Source organism: Artemia franciscana, chromosome 11 (assembly GCF_032884065.1).
Source record: "Artemia franciscana chromosome 11, ASM3288406v1, whole genome shotgun sequence".
Classification (NCBI taxonomy): Eukaryota; Metazoa; Arthropoda; class Branchiopoda; order Anostraca; family Artemiidae; genus Artemia; species Artemia franciscana.
Window position 1 is genome coordinate 4,325,160 of NC_088873.1, and position 24,013 is coordinate 4,349,172.

The 24,013-nt window shown below is 33.7% G+C and overlaps 1 protein-coding gene and 1 long non-coding RNA gene across 2 annotated transcripts in view; both read left to right on the forward strand.

Annotated features, from left to right (window-relative positions):
• LOC136032705 (cadherin-like and PC-esterase domain-containing protein 1) overlaps positions 1-24,013 on the forward strand; it is a 277,185-nt gene that overhangs the window by 129,299 nt on the left and 123,873 nt on the right. The gene's annotated exons all lie outside the window — the stretch shown is intronic.
• LOC136032706 (uncharacterized) lies at positions 1,543-23,692 on the forward strand. The gene is made up of 3 exons (XR_010618764.1): positions 1,543-1,625; positions 6,980-7,123; positions 23,570-23,692. It is a non-coding gene; the product is annotated as an uncharacterized LOC136032706 (long non-coding RNA).

Below are 24,013 nucleotides of genomic sequence, written 5' to 3' on the forward strand. Positions count from 1 at the left end.
GCTGCTCCTTACTTCCAGAGCTGAAAAAACTTTTTCATATTTATTTTTTCATTTTTTTTAATAATGCTAGTAAATCCTGCGCTCCCTTCATGGAAATTTTCTTCCCCCATGACAAATTCCTCGATGGAAAGTTCCCCCAGCATATCCCCCTCTTCTCAGCTCCTTCCTCCAACCAAAAATCCTCCTGAAAACGTCTGTACACTTCCCAATAACCATTACTATGTGTAAGCACTGGTCAAAGTTTGTAACTTAAAGCCCCTGCCACGGGGACTGTGGGGGAGTAAGTCACCCCTAAAAATATAGTTATAAGGTTTTTAGACTTCGCTGAATAAAATGGCTATCTCAGAATTTTGATCCGTTGACTTTGGGAAAATAATTAGCGTAGGAGGGGCCTAGGTGCCCTCCAATTTTTTGTCACTTAAAAAGGGCACTAGAACTTTTAATTTCCGTTAGAATGAGCCCTCTCGCAACATTCTAGGACAACTGGGTCGATACGATCACCCCTGGGAAAAAAACAACAAACAAACAAATAAACACGCATCCGTGATCTGCCTTCTGGCAAAAAATACAAAATTCCACATTTTTGTAGATAGGAGCTTGAAATTTCAACAGTAAGGTTCTCTGATACGCTGAATCTGATGGTGTAGTTTTTGTTAAGATTCTATGACTTTTAGGGGGTGTTTTCCCCTATTCTCTAAAATAACGCAAGTGTTCTCAGGCTCGTAACTTTTGATGGGTAAGACTAAACTTGATCAAACGATTCTTTTGATGTAGCTATTTGTATCAAAATTCCATTTTTTAGAGTTTTGGTTACTATTGAGCCGGGTCGCTCCTTACTACAGTTCGTTACCACGAACTGTTTGATTAGATCCGTGCCATACTATGTAAAGCGCTTTAGTACTCCACTAATGGCGCACTAAGTTTTGTTCTTCAGTTTTGCCGGAATTAACTCTTTTCTTTTGTCTCTACTGTTGTAAGCGGGATTTTTTGTTTTTTTTCCTTCTCCGTCTTTGCAAATTTACTTAGTATATGATTGATAATAGAAATAATTTATTCTCATTAAAAGATGTATATTTCCTTAGAAGGTGCTATTGTCTTTAGGAATCAGCAGATTGTTAATGTTTGAATTTAGTACTGACAAAAAGTGTTGTCAAATTTTACAAATTGGTTTTACGTATTTATTTTTTGGATCTATATGGTAGCACTGACAAAAATGGGACAAATGGGACTTAATAACAGTAATAATTTTAAAACAATATTTACAGTAAAGTCTTTGAAATCCGCGTTTTCGGGTATGAATGGAACTCCGAAGTGCAAAAATTATTTTATTTTTTTGATTATTATTTTATTTATAACGTTTAATTTTATTTTTGATGTCAATTGCTTTAAACAAGCCAATGCAAGAAAAAGGAAATATGGTCAATTAAACAGCAGTCCCTTGTATCTTTTTCTTAATGATAATCCGTATATCCTTAAAAAGTTAAATCTCTGATTTAAAAAAATGCTATCATATTTTGTCTTGCTTTTACTCTATTTTTCAGATTTACCCAAAAGTTACAGTCGTCATCAAATTATACGGAGCAGGGTTTCACATTGGAAATTTCAGTCGAAATTTTGTGATGCAAGTAAGTACCCTTATATTTAGTATATCGATAGAGATAGAAAAAGAGTAGAGATCGGATTTTGAAAACATTGCGCTTTGAATTGCTAGCCAGAACTCTTAGAATCGACATTACTGTTGTAATTGACCAATCAGATAAAAAGACACCAGCTAGTGTGAATCTGGTCTCTGTTCCTTTGTTTTAATCTGTGTTTATGAGTGTCATGAACCTTTATTTACTTTTAAAACAACCTGGAAGATTCAGAAAATAAGCTTATTATGATAAAAGGCTATTTAAACCGTTCAGAAGCCAATTTGACCGTGTCCGTAAGACAACTGAACTTAATATAAGAAAAAACATGGCTGGGTTTGATCTTAAGGCACCAATTATATGGCAGAAACTTCCAAGAATGTTTCTTGGAATTCCAAAAATTCCAAGCTGAAAGTAATTGCCACCACTAAAGGTCTTGCCTGTACTTGTGAAATAATTCATTCGATAAAACAAAGTTCTTCTGATGAAAGTAAAAAGTGAAGTTGAAACTTAAACAAAAATTATTCCTTCACAGTTCATGCCACATATCCGAAAACTATTTCAAATAAGCTGACTCAAAACATTCCCCTGCTTAGATTTTTTAAAGTATTAAAAGCGTACAGTTAATTTATTGATTTCACGCCCGGTGAAAGACTGTTGAGAGTCTCATAGAAAGTCACTAGACTTTCATTTTCTGCAGGATCCTTGAAGATTTTCAACTCCTATTTTCATGGGTCACTTTTGTGTTTCCACCAAAGCGCAAGTTTTTGAATAAAAAACTTGTCCCTGATTACCTTTTTCTTAAAATATCTTCTTCACAGTTCGTAAATAAGAACTATAAATTATGCCAAAAATAAGCCCCATATTTCCTTTTAAATATTAGTATAAACAAAGTTTCTGGTAGTACTTTACTTTCACCTTCTGGGGAGCTCCCTCGTGGTGCTGGTGATGCCCCCAGCCTCTACTTTTTTTGTACCAATAACGCAAAAGTGGAGCTATCATCCGTATTCAGGCTAGTCCAAATGAAGGTTTACGCGTTACTGAAAACAAGAATTTCCGAATAGTATAATCTAGAAATAACAGGTGTACCCTGAATAAATCAAAAGGGATTATATGCATCAGACATTTCAAACTATTTGTAATATCTTGAAAATTGGTCAAGGAATCGATTAGGAAATAAGAGGGAGCACCGCATGGAGGGGGCCAAGTCTATTTTAATTTTGACTTTGAGAGGAGGCCAGAGGTAAATCAAAAGACACTGTTTGTATCCAGTTCATCGAAACACCATGTCCCAAATATCTTTGGAACGGCTTGAGGCATGGTATTGAAACTTCCCAAAATAAAATTCCCCTCCCCATGCCTCCCCAATTGACACCTCTGAAGTCAGATTTGTTTGCCTACTTTGCAAGGGGCAAAGAGAAAAAGATACTTAAAACGAAAATGGGTGTACTATGTATTACTATGTATGAGCCAATGCCTCAATTTTTCTTTTAGCGGCCTTTATTCGGCATCTTTATCTCTTATTGCTAACAAGCTTAAATAAAACGACTAATCTTACCTCTTGCCTTCCTAGAGACCAATATTGACCCAGGCACGAGCACAAAAACTTACTTAAAGTACGACAAGAAGGGCTAGCCCTTAAGGGGGGTGATTGGAAACTTAAAAAAAAAAAAAAAAAAGATATGTAAAAACAAGAGCCACAGAAAATATTTACACTCTAGGAAAACCTCAAAATTTTTGTATTTTGGAGGAGCACAGGCTTTTTCCCGTCTGGTACAGGCCTGGCGGAAGACAATTTATCTTGTGAAGCAATGTCATCTCTGGAGAAAATATCTATTTTTTTAAATAAAGCATTATCTGAAATCCCTTTTTGAATGTACGTCTTACGCTTCTAATGACCAAGGAAATCACCCGTAAGTTCAACCATAAATTCTGACACGGAATAGCCCACCTGGCGTTTCCCCTCCAGTTATATAACCCTAATTTGTTCAGAAAATTATTTTAGTATTCAGAAAAACATGATACTTTCCAACAAAAAAAAAGTTTTTACAAGCCATTGTGCCTCTTCCGAAGGCCATTCGGACCCCCCCCCCCCTCCTCTCTCTCTCCTCTCTCTCCTCTCTCTCTCTCTCTCTCTCTCCTCTCTCTCCTCTCTCTCTCTCTCTCTCCTCTCTCTCTCTCTCTCTCTCTCTCTCTCTCTCTCTCTCTCTCTCTCTCTCTCTCTCTCTCTCTCTCGCTCTCTCTCACTATAAAAAATTCAAATATTCTAAACTTTTTGTTAGATTTTTTCTTCTGGAATGTGTCACTACTGTATGTCACAAAAAGTTAGTAATTTTCATTCTAGCACAGAATGGAGATGAAAAAAAGAATTGTTGACCTGCAAGTTTATCTGAGGTCAAGCAGCGAAACCACACGAACCCAAAGCAATAAGAATTTTACTGAACCTAACAAAACTTCTATTACTTTCTACACTGCTTCAAATACCTTTTTCGCCCTGCTAAGTATAGAAGACCCGGAAAACAAATAGAAAAAAAATTGCTAATGCCATAAGGCCGTATCAGGTTTTTCATGTTAAAAAGGGCATTTATAAGCTACTAGCTGTTGGGGTGGCGCTTCGCGCCACCCCAACACCTAGTTTTTGGGGCGCTTCGCAAAACCCCCAAGCCCCCCCGCGCGCGTAAGTCGTTACGCGCCATAATAGTTACGCGCCATTGTAGTTGTGTCCCTGTATAAAAATCTAAATAAACTAAAAAAGAAAAAAAAAGGAAAAAAATAAAGGAGAAAAACAAAACTAAAAAACGAATGTATATACAGACCGGGACACCGGGATACAAATGACGACCGGGACACAGGGAATATAAATGACGACCGGGACACAGGGACACAACTACAACGGGGACACCGAGAGAAACAGGGGATATAATGACGACCGGACAAAAAAACTAAAAGAAAAAAAACTAAAAACTAATAAAAAAACTGAAAAATCTAAAAATCTAATAAACTAAAAAAGAAAAAAAAAGGAAAAAAATAAAGGAGAAAAACCAAACTAAAAAACAAATGTATATACAGACCGGGACACCGGGATACAAATGACGACCGGGACACAGGGAATATAAATGACGACCGGGACACAACTACAACGGGGACACCGGGGGAAACAGGGGGATATAAATGACGACCGGGACACCGGGACAGGGAATGGTCGATTAGCAATCACCATCAACAAAGCTCAAGGGCAATCATTATAATCATGAGGTATAGATCTGAATACAGATTGTTTTCCCATGGACCATTATATGTTGCATGTTCAAGAGTCGGTAAACCTGACAATCTATTTATATGCAAAGACAATGGGACAGCAAAGAATGTTGTATATTCGCAAGTTTTACGTAGTTAAAACCATATATATATATATATATATATATATATATATATATATATATATATAATATATATATATATATATATATATATATATATATATATATATATATATATATATAATATATATATATATATATATATATATTCACAGGTGGGACATAGGGACACAACTACAATGGCGCGTAACTATTATGGCGTGTAACGACTTATGCACGCGGGGGGGCTTGGGGGGGCGCGAAGCGCCCCCACCAACTAGGTGTTGGGGTGGCGCGAAGCGCCACCCCAACAGCTAGTATATATATATATATATATATATATATATATATATATATATATATATGGTTTTAACTACGTAAAACTTGCGAATATACAACATTCTTTGCTGTCCCATTGTCTTTGCATATAAATAGATTGTCAGGTTTACCGACTCTTGAACATGCAACATATAATGGTCCATGGGAAAACAATCTGTATTCAGATATATACCTCATGATTCTAATGATTGCCCTTGAGCTTTGTTGATGGTGATTGCTAATCGACCATTCCCTGTCCCGGTGTCCCGGTCGTCATTTATATCCCCCTGTTTCCCCCGGTGTCCCCGTTGTAGTTGTGTCCCTGTGTCCCGGTCGTCATTTATATTCCCTGTGTCCCGGTCGTCATTTGTATCCCGGTGTCCCGGTCTGTATATACATTCGTTTTTTAGTTTTGTTTTCTCCTTTATTTTTTTCCTTTTTTTTTATAGTTTATTTAGATTTTTAGATTTTTTAGTTTTTTTATTAGTTTTTTTTTCTTTTTAGTTTTTTTGTCCCGGTCGTCATTTATATCCCCCTGTTTCCCCCGGTGTCCCCGTTGTAGTTATGTCCCTGTGTGCGGTCGTCATTTATATTCCCTGTGTCCCGGTCGTCATTTGTATCCCGGTGTACCGGTCAGTATATACATTCGTTTTTTAGTTTTGTTTTTCTCCTTTATTTTTTTCCTTTTTTTTTCTTTTTTAGTTTATTTAGATTTTTAGATTTTTTAGTTTTTTTATTAGTTTTTAGTTTTTTTCTTTTTAGTTTTTTTGTAGTTTTTACCTTCTTTTTAGTTTTGTTAGTTTTTTTTTTTTACTTATGTCCTGGTCGTCATTTATACTCCCTGTGTCCCGGTGCTTTGTTGATTGCTAATCGAACATTCCTTTTGTCCTGGTCGCTTTCTCTTTGAGTGTCGTCATTTATTTTTTTCTTTTTTAGTTCTTTTAGTTTTTACCTTTTTTAGTTTTTTTTAGTTTTTTAGATGAAAATTTTTTTTAGTTTTTTCCTTTTTTTCTTTTTAGTTTTTTATTGGTTTTTACCTTTATTTTAGCTTATTTTTCAGTTTTTTCCTTTTTTTAGTTTTTTTTTTTTTTAATTTTTTTAGTTTTTTACCTTTTCTTAGTTTTTTTAGTTTTTTTAGTTTTTTACCTTTTTTTAGTTTTTTTAGTTTTTTTAGTTTTTTAGCTTTTTTACTTTTTTTATTAGTTTTTAGTTTTTTTTGTAGTTTTTGCCTTTTTTTAGTTTTTTCAGTTTTTTTTAGTTTTTTATTGGTTTTATTTTTATTTTAGCTTATTTTTCAGTTTTTTCCTTTTTTTAGTTTTTTTAGTTTTAGTTTTTTTAGTTTTTTACCTTTTTTTAGTTTTTTTAGTTTTTTAGCTTTTTTATTAGTTTTTAGTTTTTTTTGTAGTTTTTGCCTTTTTTTAGTTTTTTTAGTTTTTTAGCTTTTTTATTTTTTTTATTAGTTTTTAGTTTTTTTTGTAGTTTTTGCCTTTTTTTAGTTTTTTCAGTTTTGACGTCACCTGATCCAGTTTTTTCAGGTGACGTCACCTGATCCACGATCCACAGATCCACAGACAACTTATTTTTATATATATAGATTATTATAAGTAGTTATTGCAGAAAAGGATTTCTACTGCGGGATTTCTACACGAATTATGAATTTGTCCTTTCTAGCACAGAACGAAAATGAGTGTTATGAATCGTAACCTAAGACAAAAAGCCAAAGAAAAAGGATTTCTGACCATCGATTCCTTCAGAATGACTACAGCAAGAAACAAAGAATTCTACCCAGGTCAATGTGCATGTCATTTTCATGAGGTTAGTTCAATCTGAATTCATATGTTTGCTTAACTAGACATCAATGTCTAGGTTAAGTCATTTCTTGACTAAATACATTTTGTTTCCTTTTTATAAGGCGTTCTGGCTGGTTCAAAATTATGTTGTCTAGACCCTGATGTCAAGCTCACCATCAGAGACGTATGCAAGGGGGCAGGAGGGGAGATCGCAGCTATCGTAACCTGGAAATAGAAAATAGCCTTGAGTTCTGTGTAATTCTTATCCGAGTTCCATGTTAGTTGTTTTTCATTTTTACCCCCCTCCCCTCAAACAAATATTCACTATCGGCCTTGCCCCAAAAATCTCTCGGAACATGCCTGCTACAGATATATAAAAACAGTATTTTACTTATCTTCTTATTTATTCATTTTGTACCTAATGTGTATCCAAGGGAGGGGGAGGTCCCACTTTCCACTTTTCCCAGTGCCCGCCCTCCCAAAATTTTTCTTTAAATCGCGGAACAGCAGCAAAAATACATATATACATGTCAGCAGGAAGTTTTTTTATATTCCCTCCACCCCCCCCCCCAAAATAAAAATGGTTACGACCGTACAAAGGCTGTCTTTCAAAAAAATGAATTTTGACCTAGTACTCACACCACGGCTATTTTCTATTCCTTTGCATCAATTGACAAGATTTAAAGTTTTATGAATTGACAAGTGGAATACAGTTTGTATCTAAAACGGGGAGGAGGTATGATGTTCTGAATTTTCACTGAAATGGAACATTTTTAATTTCACCTTGTTAGAGGTATATCTAATGCAATTGCTTTTGAACTTGAAACCTAAAAGGCACACGTGAAATTACCAATTTTTTGATAAATCATAACTGGAACGCGAAAAAAAAATTACTAAATAAATTGCTTTAAATAAAAAGCTTGAACAGGAAAGGCATCTATTTTTCATCTCTATGAAGTCTTGGTCTCCTCCCCCCTCCTCTAAACAAATTATATGTACACACCTGATTCCTGCACTTGCCACAGATGGAAAACACTGCAGGATTTAGAGTCACTCAAATTCTACTCGCTTTGTGCCTAATCTATGAGAAAGAAAAATAATTCGAATTCTATAGTAAGAAATTACGCACGAATTTTTCTGTATTTTTTCATATTTTTCTTTTTCCCTACAAATTCCTGTGTACATTTCTGATTTCAGCATATTCATATACATCTCATTTTACAATTCTAATTATATTGCAGATGGAATTTGCAAAACACCGCAACGCTTGGAACCGTTCCAATTCCATTCGCTTGGGGTCTACTTTGTGAAAATATTACCCCAATCTATATTTACAGAAAAAAAATACCAATTCTATTTCATGGTATTAAGTCAATTTTTATCACGGTGTCAAATTTCATAGTGTCGTGGCACCCTCGATATTACCCCCACATAGTTTTAAACAATAGATAGGAGCTTTCGATAAAAGAATGCCGCTTTCCATATTCAAATTGCCTAGCAGGGAAGTCATGGTTTGTTTAGGAAATTAGTCAACCGTGATCCAGGCAATGACAGAATTAGTTGAAGGCGGTGATGCGAAGACAGATGAGTGACAACTTGGAAGGGTTTCATCTCCTGACGAAGCCGATTCCTTTTTGCATTGCTTTGGACGATGACGCAACGTTGAATATAGGATTATATTGATTTTTAATTATAACTTGTACTATAGCCTACTCACTACTTCACTTAAATCAAAGGTGATACTAACGCCCAATAGTATTTATATTTTAACTAGCCAAAAGCATGTAAGATAATAGGCAAAAATCGTACTGTATACGTGCTTGTATAGGTATTGTAAACGTAACGTATGCGTACTAGTTTGTGGTACGTTTATAGTACTAGTGTATAGTAAACGTATTGCATACTTACTAGTATATGTAATGTATATCGTAACGTAATTGTATACTCTTTCGTAAGGATCGGGAAAAAATGTACTATCTTCTCAGATAATTCGTGGTAATGAGCCGTAAGTAAGGACTGACTCGGGTCAATACTAATCTAAAAAAATTTGTTTTTCTTCCCAGGGGTGTTTAGATCCAATCAATGGTCCTAGAGTATCTAGAAATAGAGATGGTTCATTTGAACAGGAATTAAAAGTTCTAGTGTCCCTTTTAAGCGACAAAAATATTGGAGGACAACTAGCCCCCCTCCCACACGTCTTTTTCCCAAAATTACCTGATCAAAATTTTCCAAATTCCAAAAATAGTTTCGTGATAAACACCAGAAACAAGAAGAAAAATAGGGAATTCTTTTCGCAAGACAGTGGGAAACTATTTAGAATGAATATTTTGGCCTTATGTCCAAGGGCCATCCTCAGCAAGACATAAATATATAAGAAGAAAACTTACAACAAGATAATCTTCAAGATGATCAAGATAGTCTTGTAAGAAAACTTACAACAAGATGGTGCGGTCTTCGTCGCTATTTAGTTTCATGATTTATCTGATTGACAAATATTTTGTCTATAGTGGATCTGTTCCGACGGAATCCAGCTTGATACTGAGGTATCACATGTCTTTTCATGTTTCTCATGTAGTCTAGAAGTATTTTGTGAGGATTTTAGCAGGTTATCAAGTAAGTGATGTGGGTCTGTTGTTGTCGCAATTGCTTTTTGGTCCTTTTTTGTGCAATGGGACTATGACAGATGTTGACCAGAACTCGGGTAGTATTTTATTTCCCACACAGCTTTTTCTATTCGATGGTACAGATGGATGACGACATCAGATTCTACTCTGAGTATTTCTGATTGTATACTACCTATCCCGGCTACTTTATTGAATTGAGGGATTTCACAGCGGTTTTTACCTCTGACCTTGAAGGGGGTGGTAGGGGTGGTTCCTCATTTATTTCTGCTGGAAACTTTTTGAAGAGCTTCAGGATCTAGATTTACTGTGACACTTAGATTTTCCAATCATATTGGATTCCAGCGCAAGTGTTAATTTTACGCCCATTTCTATCCAAGAGATCCAGGCACTTCGTGTAGATTTGCTAGCTCTTTAGAACGCTTGAACATAAGTTGTGTGTTACTCCTTCGGAAGTAGTCTTTGCACTGCTGACTCCTTTGATTATCATGTGGTAATTTTGCGCCCATTTCTATCCGAGAGATCCAGGCACTTCGTGTAGATTTGCTAGCTCTTTAGAACGTTTGAACATAAGTTGTGTGTTACTCCTTCGGAAGTAGTCTTTGCACTGCTGACTCTTTTGGTTATCATGTCTTTAAGTGTCCGACGAGTTTTCTTCTTCTGGATTTGGCGTTTGAGTTACTTGAATCTATCCTTACTTTCTTGATCTTGTGTGTTTTTGAGAGTGCGTTTCTCTTTGCTCATGTCAACGATCTCCTTTGATCCATGGCTTGTCTCTGGTAGATTTTGTCTCTGGTACATGGCTTGTCTCATGGCTTGTCTCTGGTACGGCCGTGAAAAAGTTCGGTTGTATCACATATAGCCCTGCTACTATGCAATACAAGCTGATCAATGTCAGCTAGGCTAAATGGGTCAGGTGTTTCTTGCATGATCTTCGATAGTCTTTCGTTTAGCTGCTCTCTGTAAACTTGTTTCGTCTTCTGGTCTGTCAGTGCTTCCTGACGGAATCTTGCAGCTTTTTGCTTCGGTTTGACAACGACCTTTAACCTTATACGAATTTATGACACAAAGAGGCTGTGATCACTAGAAATCTCCACCGGAGATAGTCACTGTGTCTGTGAACGAAGATACCAGCATAAAATCAATCAGGTTGGCAGTCCTTCCATCAGGGGACCATCAAGTGACTCCTCTTTCACCGGTATTTGAACATTGAGTTTGTTCAGTGAGTCAATGAGTCACTCTCCTCTTCTGTTGATCTGTCCAATTCAAGATTTGCCTATGATATCCTTGTTTCAGTTGCTACCAATTATCAAAATTTGTTAAAGTCCCCAAGGACTTTAATGAAGCCTTTGCGCATCAAACTCCAACAGTTTCGATGGTTAGGACACGTTCATTGTATGACCCCAGCTCAACTGCCCAAAATAGCTTTTGGTGGGAGAATAAATACCTCTTGCCCAAGGGGACGAGCTCCCACGTGCTGGTTGAAAAAATTTTGTGACCACCCCACCCCAGTGCTGCTACAGACAGGGAGAACTGCAACAAACAGGGAGACATACCGAAAATATTATTACGATGTCATTAGAGTAGAAGCCCGAAGGCTAGATGGGACTTCAGTAAGTAGCTGTCAATATGCCCTGAAAGTTTCAAATTATTACCCTTAGCTGTTCTTTGGATATTGCAGATAAACCAGTGCATAAAGTGTCCTGTGATTTAGTTCATCATTCCATAGAAGTTTCAACTTAATACCGATTTCCCATCTCGATATATCTCAGATAAGCACATTTGACAGCCCGGTTGCTCACTGTTTCTTTTGATTTAGTTCAATATTACCCAACAGTTTTAAGTTAGTGCTCTTATCCCTTCTTGAGATATTGTAGAAGTAACCTGAATGCATATGACATCTTTAGATTTAGCTCAATATCCCCCTCAATTTCCCGAAATTTCCTACTTAATACCCTTAGTCACTCTTAAGGTATTGCAGATACACCTTGTTTACAAACTCGATGCACTTTGGGCACATTGATTTAGTTCAGTGTCCCCTGAAGTTTCAATTAATACCCTTTCCCTTCTTATTTAGTCTAATAGTCCCGTCAGCAATTCTTGGGGTTTTACTTTTATGCTTAGCCTTTTTGAACACAAACAGGGTGTTGATCGAACAACACCCTCCTTAACAGGGTGTTGATCGAACAACACCCTCCTTAACAATAACAAAACCTACGTATATGTTAATAACGGGCAACTTGCATAATTTACACCCTCTTGCCGTAGGGGCTATGAGGGCCACGTCATCCCTGAATGCACAGCTATTGCACATTTCGATGATTTTGAACAAAAAGGCTATCTCAAAATTTTGATAATATGTCCTTGGGGGCTGAGGGAGGTAGCTAAGTAGGGCGGGGTAGGGGACTGGTTGACGTTCCATCACTTTTAACTCTAAATAGGTCTCTAGAACTTTCGTTTCCAATTAAATAAGCCTGCTCTAAAATTATACGACAACTTCCAACTAGGTGGCCTGGTAAAAAAAAAATACTACTAATACGTTGAAGCCATATCACCCTTTACTTATGCAGCACTTTCACGTTGCTTATGAAAAAGACAGTTTTAACAGAAAATGATAGCAGAGGGGCTCTGCCAACTCCAATATCACGAATGTTCACCTCTTATCCGATTATTATGAAATAACTAAATAGGCTTAAAGCAGGAATTGTATCCCTGATATCAAATTTCATCTCAGAAAACTTAACAGTGATAACATCGCATAATAAGATATCTTGATTATATTCATGACAAATATATTTCGTATCCGAAAACATTATTTTCTTAGGACTAAATCCTCCCGGTGGTGAAACACCTAGATGTAAATTTTCAACGAACCAGAAAATTATTCAGATATTTCAAATGTTGCAAATTTCAATTTTGACTTTGATTTTTTTTTTTTTTTTTTTTTTTTTTTTTTTTTTTTTTTTTTTTTTTAACTGCCTGCCGATTCTGCAGGACTGAAAAATCCTCTGCATTTCTGAAATTGACATACTTGGGTGTTAGTAATAAATAAAGCTGACAAGAATCTTCAGAAAGTTATTAACTACCATAATTTCCCCTAACCCTCCCCCTCCACACACACACTATCCTCAAAACAAAAAAACTTTTCCTGAAAGTTTTTACTCGACCCCCAGGCCGTGAGATAAAACAGCGTAAAATTTTAATGAAGCCCATTTTATCAAAATTTATGTTTCGCTATTACGATTCCACAAGTCGTTTCCTCTTTAATTCTTTTTCTTATTATAAACTAGCTGTTGGAGTGGCGCTTCGCGCCACCCCAAAACCTAGTTGGTGGGGCGCTTCGCGCCCCCCCAAGCCCCCCGCGCGCGTAAGTCGTTACGCGCCATATTAGTTACGCGCCATTGTAGTTGTGTCCCTGTGTCCCACCTGTGAATATATATATATATATATATATATATATATATATATATATATATATATATATATATATATATATATATATATATATATATATATATATATATATATATATATATATATATATATATATATATATATATATATATATATATATATATATATATATATATATATATATATATATATATATATGTATATATATATATTCACATATATATATATATTCACATATATATATATATATATATATATATATATATATATATATATATATATATATATATATATATATATATATATATATATATTTATATATATTAAATATATATATATATCTATATATATAAAAATAAGTTGTCTGTGTGTGGATCTGTGTGTGGATCAGGTGACGTCACCTGAAAAAACTGGATCAGGTGACAAAACTGAAAACTGAAAAAACTAAAAAAAGGCAAAAACTACAAAAAAAAACTAAAAACTAATAAAAAAAATAAAAAAGCTAAAAAACTAAAAAAACTAAAAAAAGACAAAAACTACAAAAAAAACTAAAAACTAATAAAAAAGCTAAAAAACTAAAAAAAACTAAAAAAAGGCAAAAACTACAAAAAAACTAAAAACTAATAAAAAATATAAAAAAGCTAAAAAACTAAAAATACTAAAAAAACTAAAAAAAGGTAAAAAACTAAAAAAACTAAAAACTAAAAAAAAACTAAAAAAAGGAAAAAACTGAAAAATAAGCTAAAATAAAGGTAAAAACCAATAAAAAACTAAAAATAAAAACTGAAAAAACTAAAAAAAGGCAAAAACTACAAAAAAAACTAAAAACTAATAAAAAAAGTAAAAAAGCTAAAAAACTAAAAAAACTAAAAAAAACTAAAAAAAGGTAAAAAACTAAAAAAAATAAAAAATAAAAAAACTAAAAAAAAGGAAAAAACTGAAAAATAAGCTAAAATAAAGGTAAAAACCAATAAAAAACTAAAAAGAAAAAAAGGAAAAAACTAAAAAAAATTTCATCTAAAAAACTAAAAAAAACTAAAAAAGGTAAAAACTAAAAGAACTAAAAAAGAAAAAAATAAATGACGACACTCAAAGAGAAAGCGACCAGGACAAAAGGAATGTTCGATTAGCAATCAACAAAGCACCGGGACACAGGGAGTATAAATGACGACCAGGACATAAGTAAAAAAAAAAAACTAACAAAACTAAAAAGAAGGTAAAAACTACAAAAAACTAAAAAGGAAAAAACTAAAAAAAGGCAAAAACTACAAAAAAAACTAAAAACTAATAAAAAAGCTAAAAAACTAAAAAAACTAAAAAAAGGCAAAAACTACAAAAAAACTAAAAACTAATAAAAAAATAAAAAAGCTAAAAAACTAAAAAAACTAAAAAAACTAAAAAAGGTAAAAAACTAAAAAAACTAAAAACTAAAAAAAACTAAAAAAAAGGAAAAAACTGAAAAATAAGCTAAAATAAAGGTAAAAACCAATAAAAAACTAAAAAAAAAACTGAAAAAACTAAAAAAAGGCAAAAACTACAAAAAAAAAATAAAAACTAATAAAAAAGTAAAAAAGCTAAAAAACTAAAAAAACTAAAAAAACTAAAAAAAGGTAAAAAACTAAAAAAAAATAAAAAATAAAAAAAAACTAAAAAAAGGAAAAAACTGAAAAATAAGCTAAAATAAAGGTAAAAACCAATAAAAAACTAAAAAGGAAAAAAGGAAAAAACTAAAAAAATTTTCATCTAAAAAACTAAAAAAAACTAAAAAAGGTAAAAACTAAAAGAACTAAAAAAGAAAAAAATAAATGACGACACTCAAAGAGAAAGCGACCAGGACAAAAGGAATGTTCGATTAGCAATCAACAAAGCACCGGGACACAGGGAGTATAAATGACGACCAGGACATAAGTAAAAAAAAAAACTAACAAAACTAAAAAGAAGGTAAAAACTACAAAAAAAAGAAAAAAAACTAAAAACTAATAAAAAAACTAAAAAATCTAAAAATCTAAATAAACTAAAAAAGAAAAAAAAAAGAAAAAAATAAAGGAGAAAAACAAAACTAAAAAACGAATGTATATACAGACCGGGACACCGGGATACAAATGACGACCGGGACACAGGGAATATAAATGACGACCGGGACACAGGGACACAACTACAACGGGGACACCGGGGGAAACAGGGGGATATAAATGACGACCGGGACACCGGGACAGGGAATGGTCGATTAGCAATCACCATCAACAAAGCTCAAGGGCAATCATTAGAATCATGAGGTATAGATCTGAATACAGATTGTTTTCCCATGGACCATTATATGTTGCATGTTCAAGAGTCGGTAAACCTGACAATCTATTTATATGCAAAGACAATGGGACAGCAAAGAATGTTGTATATTCGCAAGTTATGGCGCGTAACTATTATGGCGCGTAACGACTTACGCGCGCGGGGGGGCTTGGGGGGGGGGCGCGAAGCACCCCCACCAACTAGGTGTTGGGGTGGCGCGAAGCGCCACACCAACAGCTAGTATATATATATATATATGTTTTTAACTACGTAAAACTTGCGAATATACAACATTCTTCGCTGTCCCATTGTCTGTACATATAAATAGATTGTCAGGTTTACCGACTCTTGAACATGCAACATATAATTGTCCATGGGAAAAACAATCCGTATTCAGATCTATACCTCATTATTCTAATGATTACCCTTGAGCTTTGTTGATGGTGATTGCTAATCGAACATTCCCTGTGTCCCGGTTATATATATATATATATATATATATATATATATATATATATATATATATATATATATATATATATATATATATATATATATATATATATATATATATATATATATATATATATATATATATATATATATATATGTTTTTAACTACGTAAAACTTGCGAATATACAACATTCTTCGCTGTCCCATTGTCTGTGCATATAAATAGATTGTCAGGTTTACTGACTCTTGAACATGCAACATATAATTGTCCATGGGAAAAACAATCCGTATTCAGATCTATACCTCATTATTCTAATGATATGTCCCTGTGTCCCGGTCGTCATTTATATTCCCTGTGTCCCGGTCGTCATTTGTGTCCCGGTATCCCAGTTTGTAATTTCTCTTTGAGTGTCCCGGTCGTCATTTATATTCCCTGTGTCCCGGTGTCCCGGTCGTCATTTGTGTCCCGGTCTGTAATTTCTATTCGAACAATCCCTGTGTCCCGGTCGTCATTTATATATCCCGCCTGTGCCCCCGGTGTCCCCATTGTAGTTATGTCCCTATGTCCCGATCGTCATTTATATTCCCTGTGTCCCGGTCGTGATTTGTGTCCGGGTGTCCCAGTCTGTAATTTCTCTTTGAGGTTCCCGGTCGTCATTTATATTCCCTTTGTCCCGGTCGTCATTTGTGTCCCGGTAAGTAATTTCATCAGTTGACAAACATGACGTCAGTCGACAAACAACTTCATGACGCATACAGCTCAATCCTTATAATGACGTCAGTCGATAAACATGACGTCAGTCGACACACAAACATGACGTCACTCGACACACACACACAGACAACTTATTTTTATATATATAGACTGGCTGTTGGGGTGGCGCTTCGCGCCACCCTAACAGGTTTCTTTCAGTTTTCTTTTTCTTCTTTATTTTTCAGCGTCACTATGAAGTACATATCGCCGAACCTTTGTTTTTTTAACTTAGATCTGGTAGGCATTGATGACCTTATCCAAGTCAAAATCCCAAACCCAATCATCATCGCTATCATTTTCAGTTTTGATATGTTTTGACTCTCGCTGTCCAGGTGGATTTTCATCTAACTGCGCGGTTTTGCGTTCTTTAGCCGCTAGCCTGCTTTCTTGCTGTTCTTGTGATTCCTCGGCACGCTTTATTTTCTTACTTTCTCTATCAGCAGCAAGTTTTTTGGCATAAACTCTTTGAGCAGCTACCTCGGCTGTTGCCATTGTAGGTTCTTCAGTCATTTTACAATTAAACAATTTTTCCGTGAACGAATGTCTTAAATACCTTTAATGACGTCATCGTCATAACAAACATGACGACAACTAACTTCATGACGTCAGTCGACACACAAACATGACGTCACTCGACACACAAACACACAGACAACTTATTTCTACATATATAGATAGATAATGTGTTGCTTATCAAATTACTAGCAATAGTTAAGTGTTCATGATAAATTTATTGATATATTAGTCTTTAAAATTTTAATAAATAGGATAAACTATAAATTTGTCTTTCTTGTTTTGCTTCTTTTGCCATTGATCTTTAACAATGTTTTTATATTTGTATTAAATTCGGTTTCTTAAGTAGTTAAGGACCCTGTTCAAGTTGATAACAAATCAAGTTTTGTTGTGTTAAGCAGAAAACCCTTAATGATATTCCACTTTGCTTACAAAGTCCATCCACTTAACCTATCAGACATTGACTGTCTTTTATCTCCCTAAATATCCATTTACTTTAGGTTTATCAGTTAACTAATGAATAGGATCAACTGTTGCAGACATGGAATTTTGTCATCTGCCTAAAAAGCTTAACCCAAATAATCGGAAACTCCGAAAACACTTTTCAGAATCATCCAAACTTATGTCCAAGTTATCTCTTCTTCTAAAACACACTACTATCTGAGAGTGATCTTCCATTAAGCATATCTTTCTTCCATGTTTAAATGGTTCCGGCTTGTGTTTAACGTTGGACAAAAAAAACGAATCTGAGATTAAACTTTTGTTTCTTCCCTTTCATAATGGTAACACACTCATTGAAAGTGCATAGAAATTACATGATCCAAAGAGCTTAATTGCTTAAAAAGACCAAATTATCTTCCATGTTTAAATGGTTCTGGTCAAACTTAGGATAAAAAAGGATTCTTAGAAATTAAAATCTTATCCCTTTCTTCTGGAATGGTGACACATTTTATTAAAAATGAAAAGAAACTAAATTATCTTAAGGGCATAATTACTTCAAAAGACCGAGCAATCTTTAACTATGCCTTCTGACATTCCCTCCCCAAGCAACAATGCCTTATGACTACAGGCGCGCCAATTAGGAGGGGTAATTGCCCAACCCCAAGTCTGGAGACGGACCTTTATTTTCTTCATTTAGAAAGAAATATGCCCCCCCCCCCCATAGAGTTTGAAAAGCAAAATTTTTTAGTAGCTTTGTTAAGAGTAATAACAAGAAGAAATCCTTGTCTCTCCCCCAGGTTTTGTGAACAGAATATACATAATGGCATACATGGCAATGGAGCTAGTTTATTATACCCAGCTAGGTCAATCAGACCCAACTGGATTAATTGGTGAGCCAGTCAGAAGATCCATTGTGCTAATTATTTGTGGGAACAAGCATCCATTTTTTACACTTGCTTAAGTGCTTGAAAAGTGAGAATGTATTGAGGTTTACTCTAGCGCACACCTGTCAAGCTAGCCTTAAAAAATATTTTGTTTAGTGGGTAAATTAAGTCATTTTATTAAGTTTATATTTTTTTTATTGTGAGCATACACGGGGGAGCTTATAAATTTTGTTCGGTGCAAATTTGGACAGACAAATAACTCCCACGTTTTTAAAACCTATTTGTTTCTCCTCTGTGAAGTTTTAAATAATAAAACAGTAAAAAGAATGAAAAGGTCAATTTTTGATTGGTTCTTTTGTGACTTATTTCAACCCACTGAAAAGAATAAAAATACATTGGGTTTTAAGATTTTCGAACATTTTGTCGCTCTGTTTCTCTGCTTTTATCTGAAATATTTCCGTTATTTTGGTGCTATATTTTTTACAATTGTCAATCTAGTTGTTAAATTTTCTCTCATTTTAGTACACGTACAAGGCCGTATCCAGGGAAGAGTCAGAGGATTTTAACCCCCGCCCCCTAACTCAATACTTTTCCGAATGGTAAAGACGTAACAAAAATACATATAAATGAATTTTTTATGTGTTTCTTAAAGTTTTTTATAAACCCTCATGAAAAAATCAGCTGTTGTGTTTAAAAAATATAGCATGCAAAATTTTCATAAACGTTATATTCATGTTACACCTCTCTAAATTTAAGTAGCTTATATCACTTGGTTTAATCAATTTTCCTTCATTTATTTGGACACTGAGGCATTTTGTTCCTCTTTTTTTTAAATGCGTTGTTTCTTCTTTCTTCACTTCCTTAAATATTGCAAATCGGAGATTTTGAAATATAAATGCATATTTCTTTTCAAACAGTTCGTAGTCACGAACTGTAGTAAGGAGCGATCGTAGTAAGGAGTGGACGGGAGTCAGTGGCGTGACTCTGTAAGCTTAGCCAGAGTCGACCCAGCTTTAAATGGGTACCTGGAGAAATCTGGGAAGGTAAACAGGAAGGGTGTGTGAAAGCACAGGATGATTGGCCCCCAACCCCCCATTGCACTTCCTGGCTGAAGGGCCAATAAACGGAGATCAGCACCGCCGGTAGGGACTGTAAAGTCTAAAGCCGTATCCTTTACATTTTATATTATATATATTATATATATATATATATATATATATATATATATATATATATATATATATATATATATAATATATATATATATATATATATATATATATATATATATATATATATATATATATATATATATATATATATATATATATATATATATATAAGTAAGTTGTTTGTGTACTGACGTCTTGTTTTTCGACTGACGTCATTATTAGGATTGAAGATTATGCCGTCATGAAGTTGCTTGTCGACTGACGAAATTACAGACCGGGACACCGGGACACAGGGAATATAAATGACGACCGGGACACTCAAAGAGAAATTACGGGCTGGGACAACGGGACACAATAACGACCGGGACACAGGCAATATAAATGACGACCGGAACACTGGGACACAACTACAACGGGGACGCCGGGGGGGCACAATGGGAATATATAAATGACAACCGGGACACAGGGAATGTTCGATTAGCAATCACCATCAACAAAGCTCAAGGGTAATCATTAGAATAATGAGGTATAGATCTGAATACGGATTGTTTTCCCATGGACAATTATATGTTGCATGTTCAAGAGTCGGTAAACCTGACAATCTATTTATATGCACAGACAATGGGACAGCGAAGAATGTTGTATATTTGCAAGTTTTACGTAGTTAAAAACATATATATATATATATATATATATATATATATATATATATATATATAATATATATATATATATATATATATATATATATATATATATATATATATATATATATATATATATATAATATATATATATATATATATATATATATATATATATATATATATATATATATATATATATATATATATATATATATATTATATATATATATATATATTCACAGGTGGGACACAGGGACACAACTACAATGGTGCGTAACTAATATGGCGCGAAAAAAGCTAAAAAAGGAAAAACCTAAAAAGAAAAAAACTAAAAAAGGGAAAAAAATAAAAAGGTAAAAAACTAAAAAGAAAAAAAAGCTAAAAAAACTAAAAAGCTGCAAAACTAAAAAAAAAGAAAAACTAAAAAAGAAACTATATATATATATATATATATATATATATATATATATATATATATATATATATATATATATATATATATATATATATATATATATATATATATATATATATATATAAATAAGTTTTATGTATGCATGTTTGATCGTTTGTAGGTTCGCATATATATATATATATATATATATATATATATATACATATATATATATATATATATATATATATATATATATATATATATATATATATATATATATATATATATATATATATATATATATATATATATATATAAAATCACCAATGCAACATCACAAACATATTTAAAAAAAAAAGAGACAGAAGGAGAAAAGGAAGACTATTTTCCTAAATTAGTGACTAATATAGACTAGCACTTGAATGAGGCCTTAACCCTACTTATCCATACAATCACATAGGTCAAACAGCATAGCCATACACAATCAACCATAAAGAATAATCCATGGACAGGCAGTCATGTCGTCAATAAGTATAAGTCGTCATTTACCAAACATTAAAAATAGTAAAGACAAATAATTCAGAGGCAACAACCCAATACAAGGGCTCATCAGGAGAATACACTTGCCTATAGGGTTTCGGCATTTTAAAATCTCTACCCAGTCAAGTGTTGTGCCTACCACAGAATACCCATGGTATCCCCGTGTCAGGTTTCACTCCCAAAATATATGCCTATGAAAAAAAAAACAAGCAAATGTAGAACAACCAAGTAACACCAAAACAAGCTTATCCTGTTAATATAATCCTCTGTTTAGCAGCAGTAGGTAAACTAAATGTGAAAAGTTTTACCAAATCACAAATATTAACTCTTTGCGAAAAACCTGAATGAAACCAGGGGTGATCCTATCAACCCAATGGTCCTAGAATGTCCTGAGACGGCTCATTATAACAAAAATTAAAATTTCTAGTGCCCTTTTTAAGTGACCGAAAAATGGAGGGCACCAAGGCCCCCTCCTACGCTCATTTTTTCCTGAAGTCACTGGATCAAAATTTTGAGATAGCCATTATGTTCAGCATAGTGGAAAAACCTAATAACTATGTCTTTGGGGACGACTTAATCCCCCAGAATTCCCTGGGGAGGGGCTGCAAGTTACAAACTTTGACCATTGCTTACATATAGTAATGGTATTGGGAAGTGCACAGACTATTTCAGGGCGACTTTTTCACGTTGGGGTGGGAGTTGGTCGGGGGAGGAGGTTTCATGGGAGGATCTTTCCTTGGAGTAGTTTATCTGAGGGAAGAGAATTTCCATCAAGGGGACGCAGGATTTTACAGCATTATTTAAAAAAAGAACAACGTAAAAATAAGTAAATAAAAAGTTTTTCAACTGGAAGTAACGAGCAGCATTAAAACTTAAATTGAACAGAAAATATTACGCATATAAGAGGTTAAAAAATTAATAATATTAAAAATATAAGGGGGTAAAAAAATTAATATGCAAATTTCGTTTTAATTATTCATGTGCGGTGAGCCAAAAGCAAAACATGCATTAATTTAAAGCGTTCAGAAATTAAGTTAAAAAATAAGTTAAATAATATTAAATTAAATAAGTAAAAATAAATTAAATTACCAAATTAAAATTTTTAATCGTATCAGGCATGCTACAATAGTAAGAGTAATAAAAATAAAGATAAAAATAAAAAAAATAATTCATTCCCAATAAATATCTTTTCAGTTTACATTTAAACAACGAGAAATGCTCAGCCACCCGGATATTCCCTAGAATAGAGTTCTGTACATGAGGATTTGAAAATTTGATAGGGAAGCTGAACCTGGTTCCATTTCTATACAGAACAACAAAATCAATAGCGTGACGAGTTTCATAATTAGGGAGAGACTCAAAGAGTATAGGCAACTGGGATTGACGGTAGTGTCGAAAAACAAAATAATCACCAACCCATCTAACATTTGGTGTAATCTTTGTATTTTTCGTACCTCTCAACTGTTTTTTTTTTTTTTTTTTTTTTTTTTTTTTTTTTTTTTTTTTTTTTTTTTTTTCTTAAAACTGAGATCTGACACTTATTACTACACAAATGTTTACCTGTTACACTAATTTTGCCTTATTAATACACTGAAAAATGCCAATAAAACTAAAAGCCGAATGGGGTTGGCGTTTGTTTTTTTTTTTGTCTTCACTAGCACCAGTTCATCCTCTCGTAAGTTAGCCATTCTCTTTGGAGATCATTTTCACTAGTATCATTACCACCACTGAACTGCCCTTAGATAATCAATTTCACAAGCCATTATTATATTTTTCCAATCCCTTTTCATCTCCCTGAGTTCCCTATCCGTTTAATCTGATTTAACCCCTAAACATATCTTATTGATATAGTTCCTCACTTTCATTAGCTAAAGAGCTATTTCACTAACATTTTTCATACGATTGGCTTTGTTCTACTCCCTAGCGCATCTAGAGCTGCCTACCCATATGTTCGTAGCTTATTGTACAGATTAAAATAGCTAGGTAAAGATTAGAGGGGAAATAATTTTTCGAATTTTCTCCCTCGAAAAATTACGATCAGCTGATTTGAATTGACGAGTCCACGAAATTGTCTTGCATGGATGGTGCATGGTGCATGGTCATTTGTTGCAGAAATGGTTGGTAGGGGAAAACGATTTTCAATACATATCACGGCGATATTTCATTCTAAGTTAGCCATGAGCCTGTTTTGGAGGGTAAAGTCTTCTCATTAGAGTTTCTAACTTCTTAAACTTACCTTATTTACAAAACTTAACAGCATAGATGCAACTGAGATCTCTAAATTGATATAAATTCGACAAATTTATTTCGTGAGTATTCTTTTGTCTATTTATATTTTGTCATTGCAGGTTCTTTCAGTATCAAGAAAGGTGTCATTAGATTTTCACGAGGTGAATTACGAAGTAGTTGGTGATATTAACAATTTTTATACTAATATACTTTTAAATAAAATATGTACACGTGTCTAAAAATTATTTTGACATCTAAGCAGCCAAAATTAAGACTATGGTTACCAATGCAATCGATATATTCTTATTAAGTTTAATGGAGACAAATACGGCTATAGAGGCAAAGCGAGAGACTTGAAATTCATATGCGAAAGTCAAACTAAAGCCCTGTACTCAACGCAGCTTTAACCAACGCCAACACAATAGCAGGCCAACTCCTCATCTGACAGATAGTCATGGAGGTAACCTGACGTTCAAGTACATCGTCAGCGGAACTTTTCACAGGCCATGGCCTGTGGATATCGACAATTAGGTATTGTAGTTAGTACACTTAAAAAAAAAGGA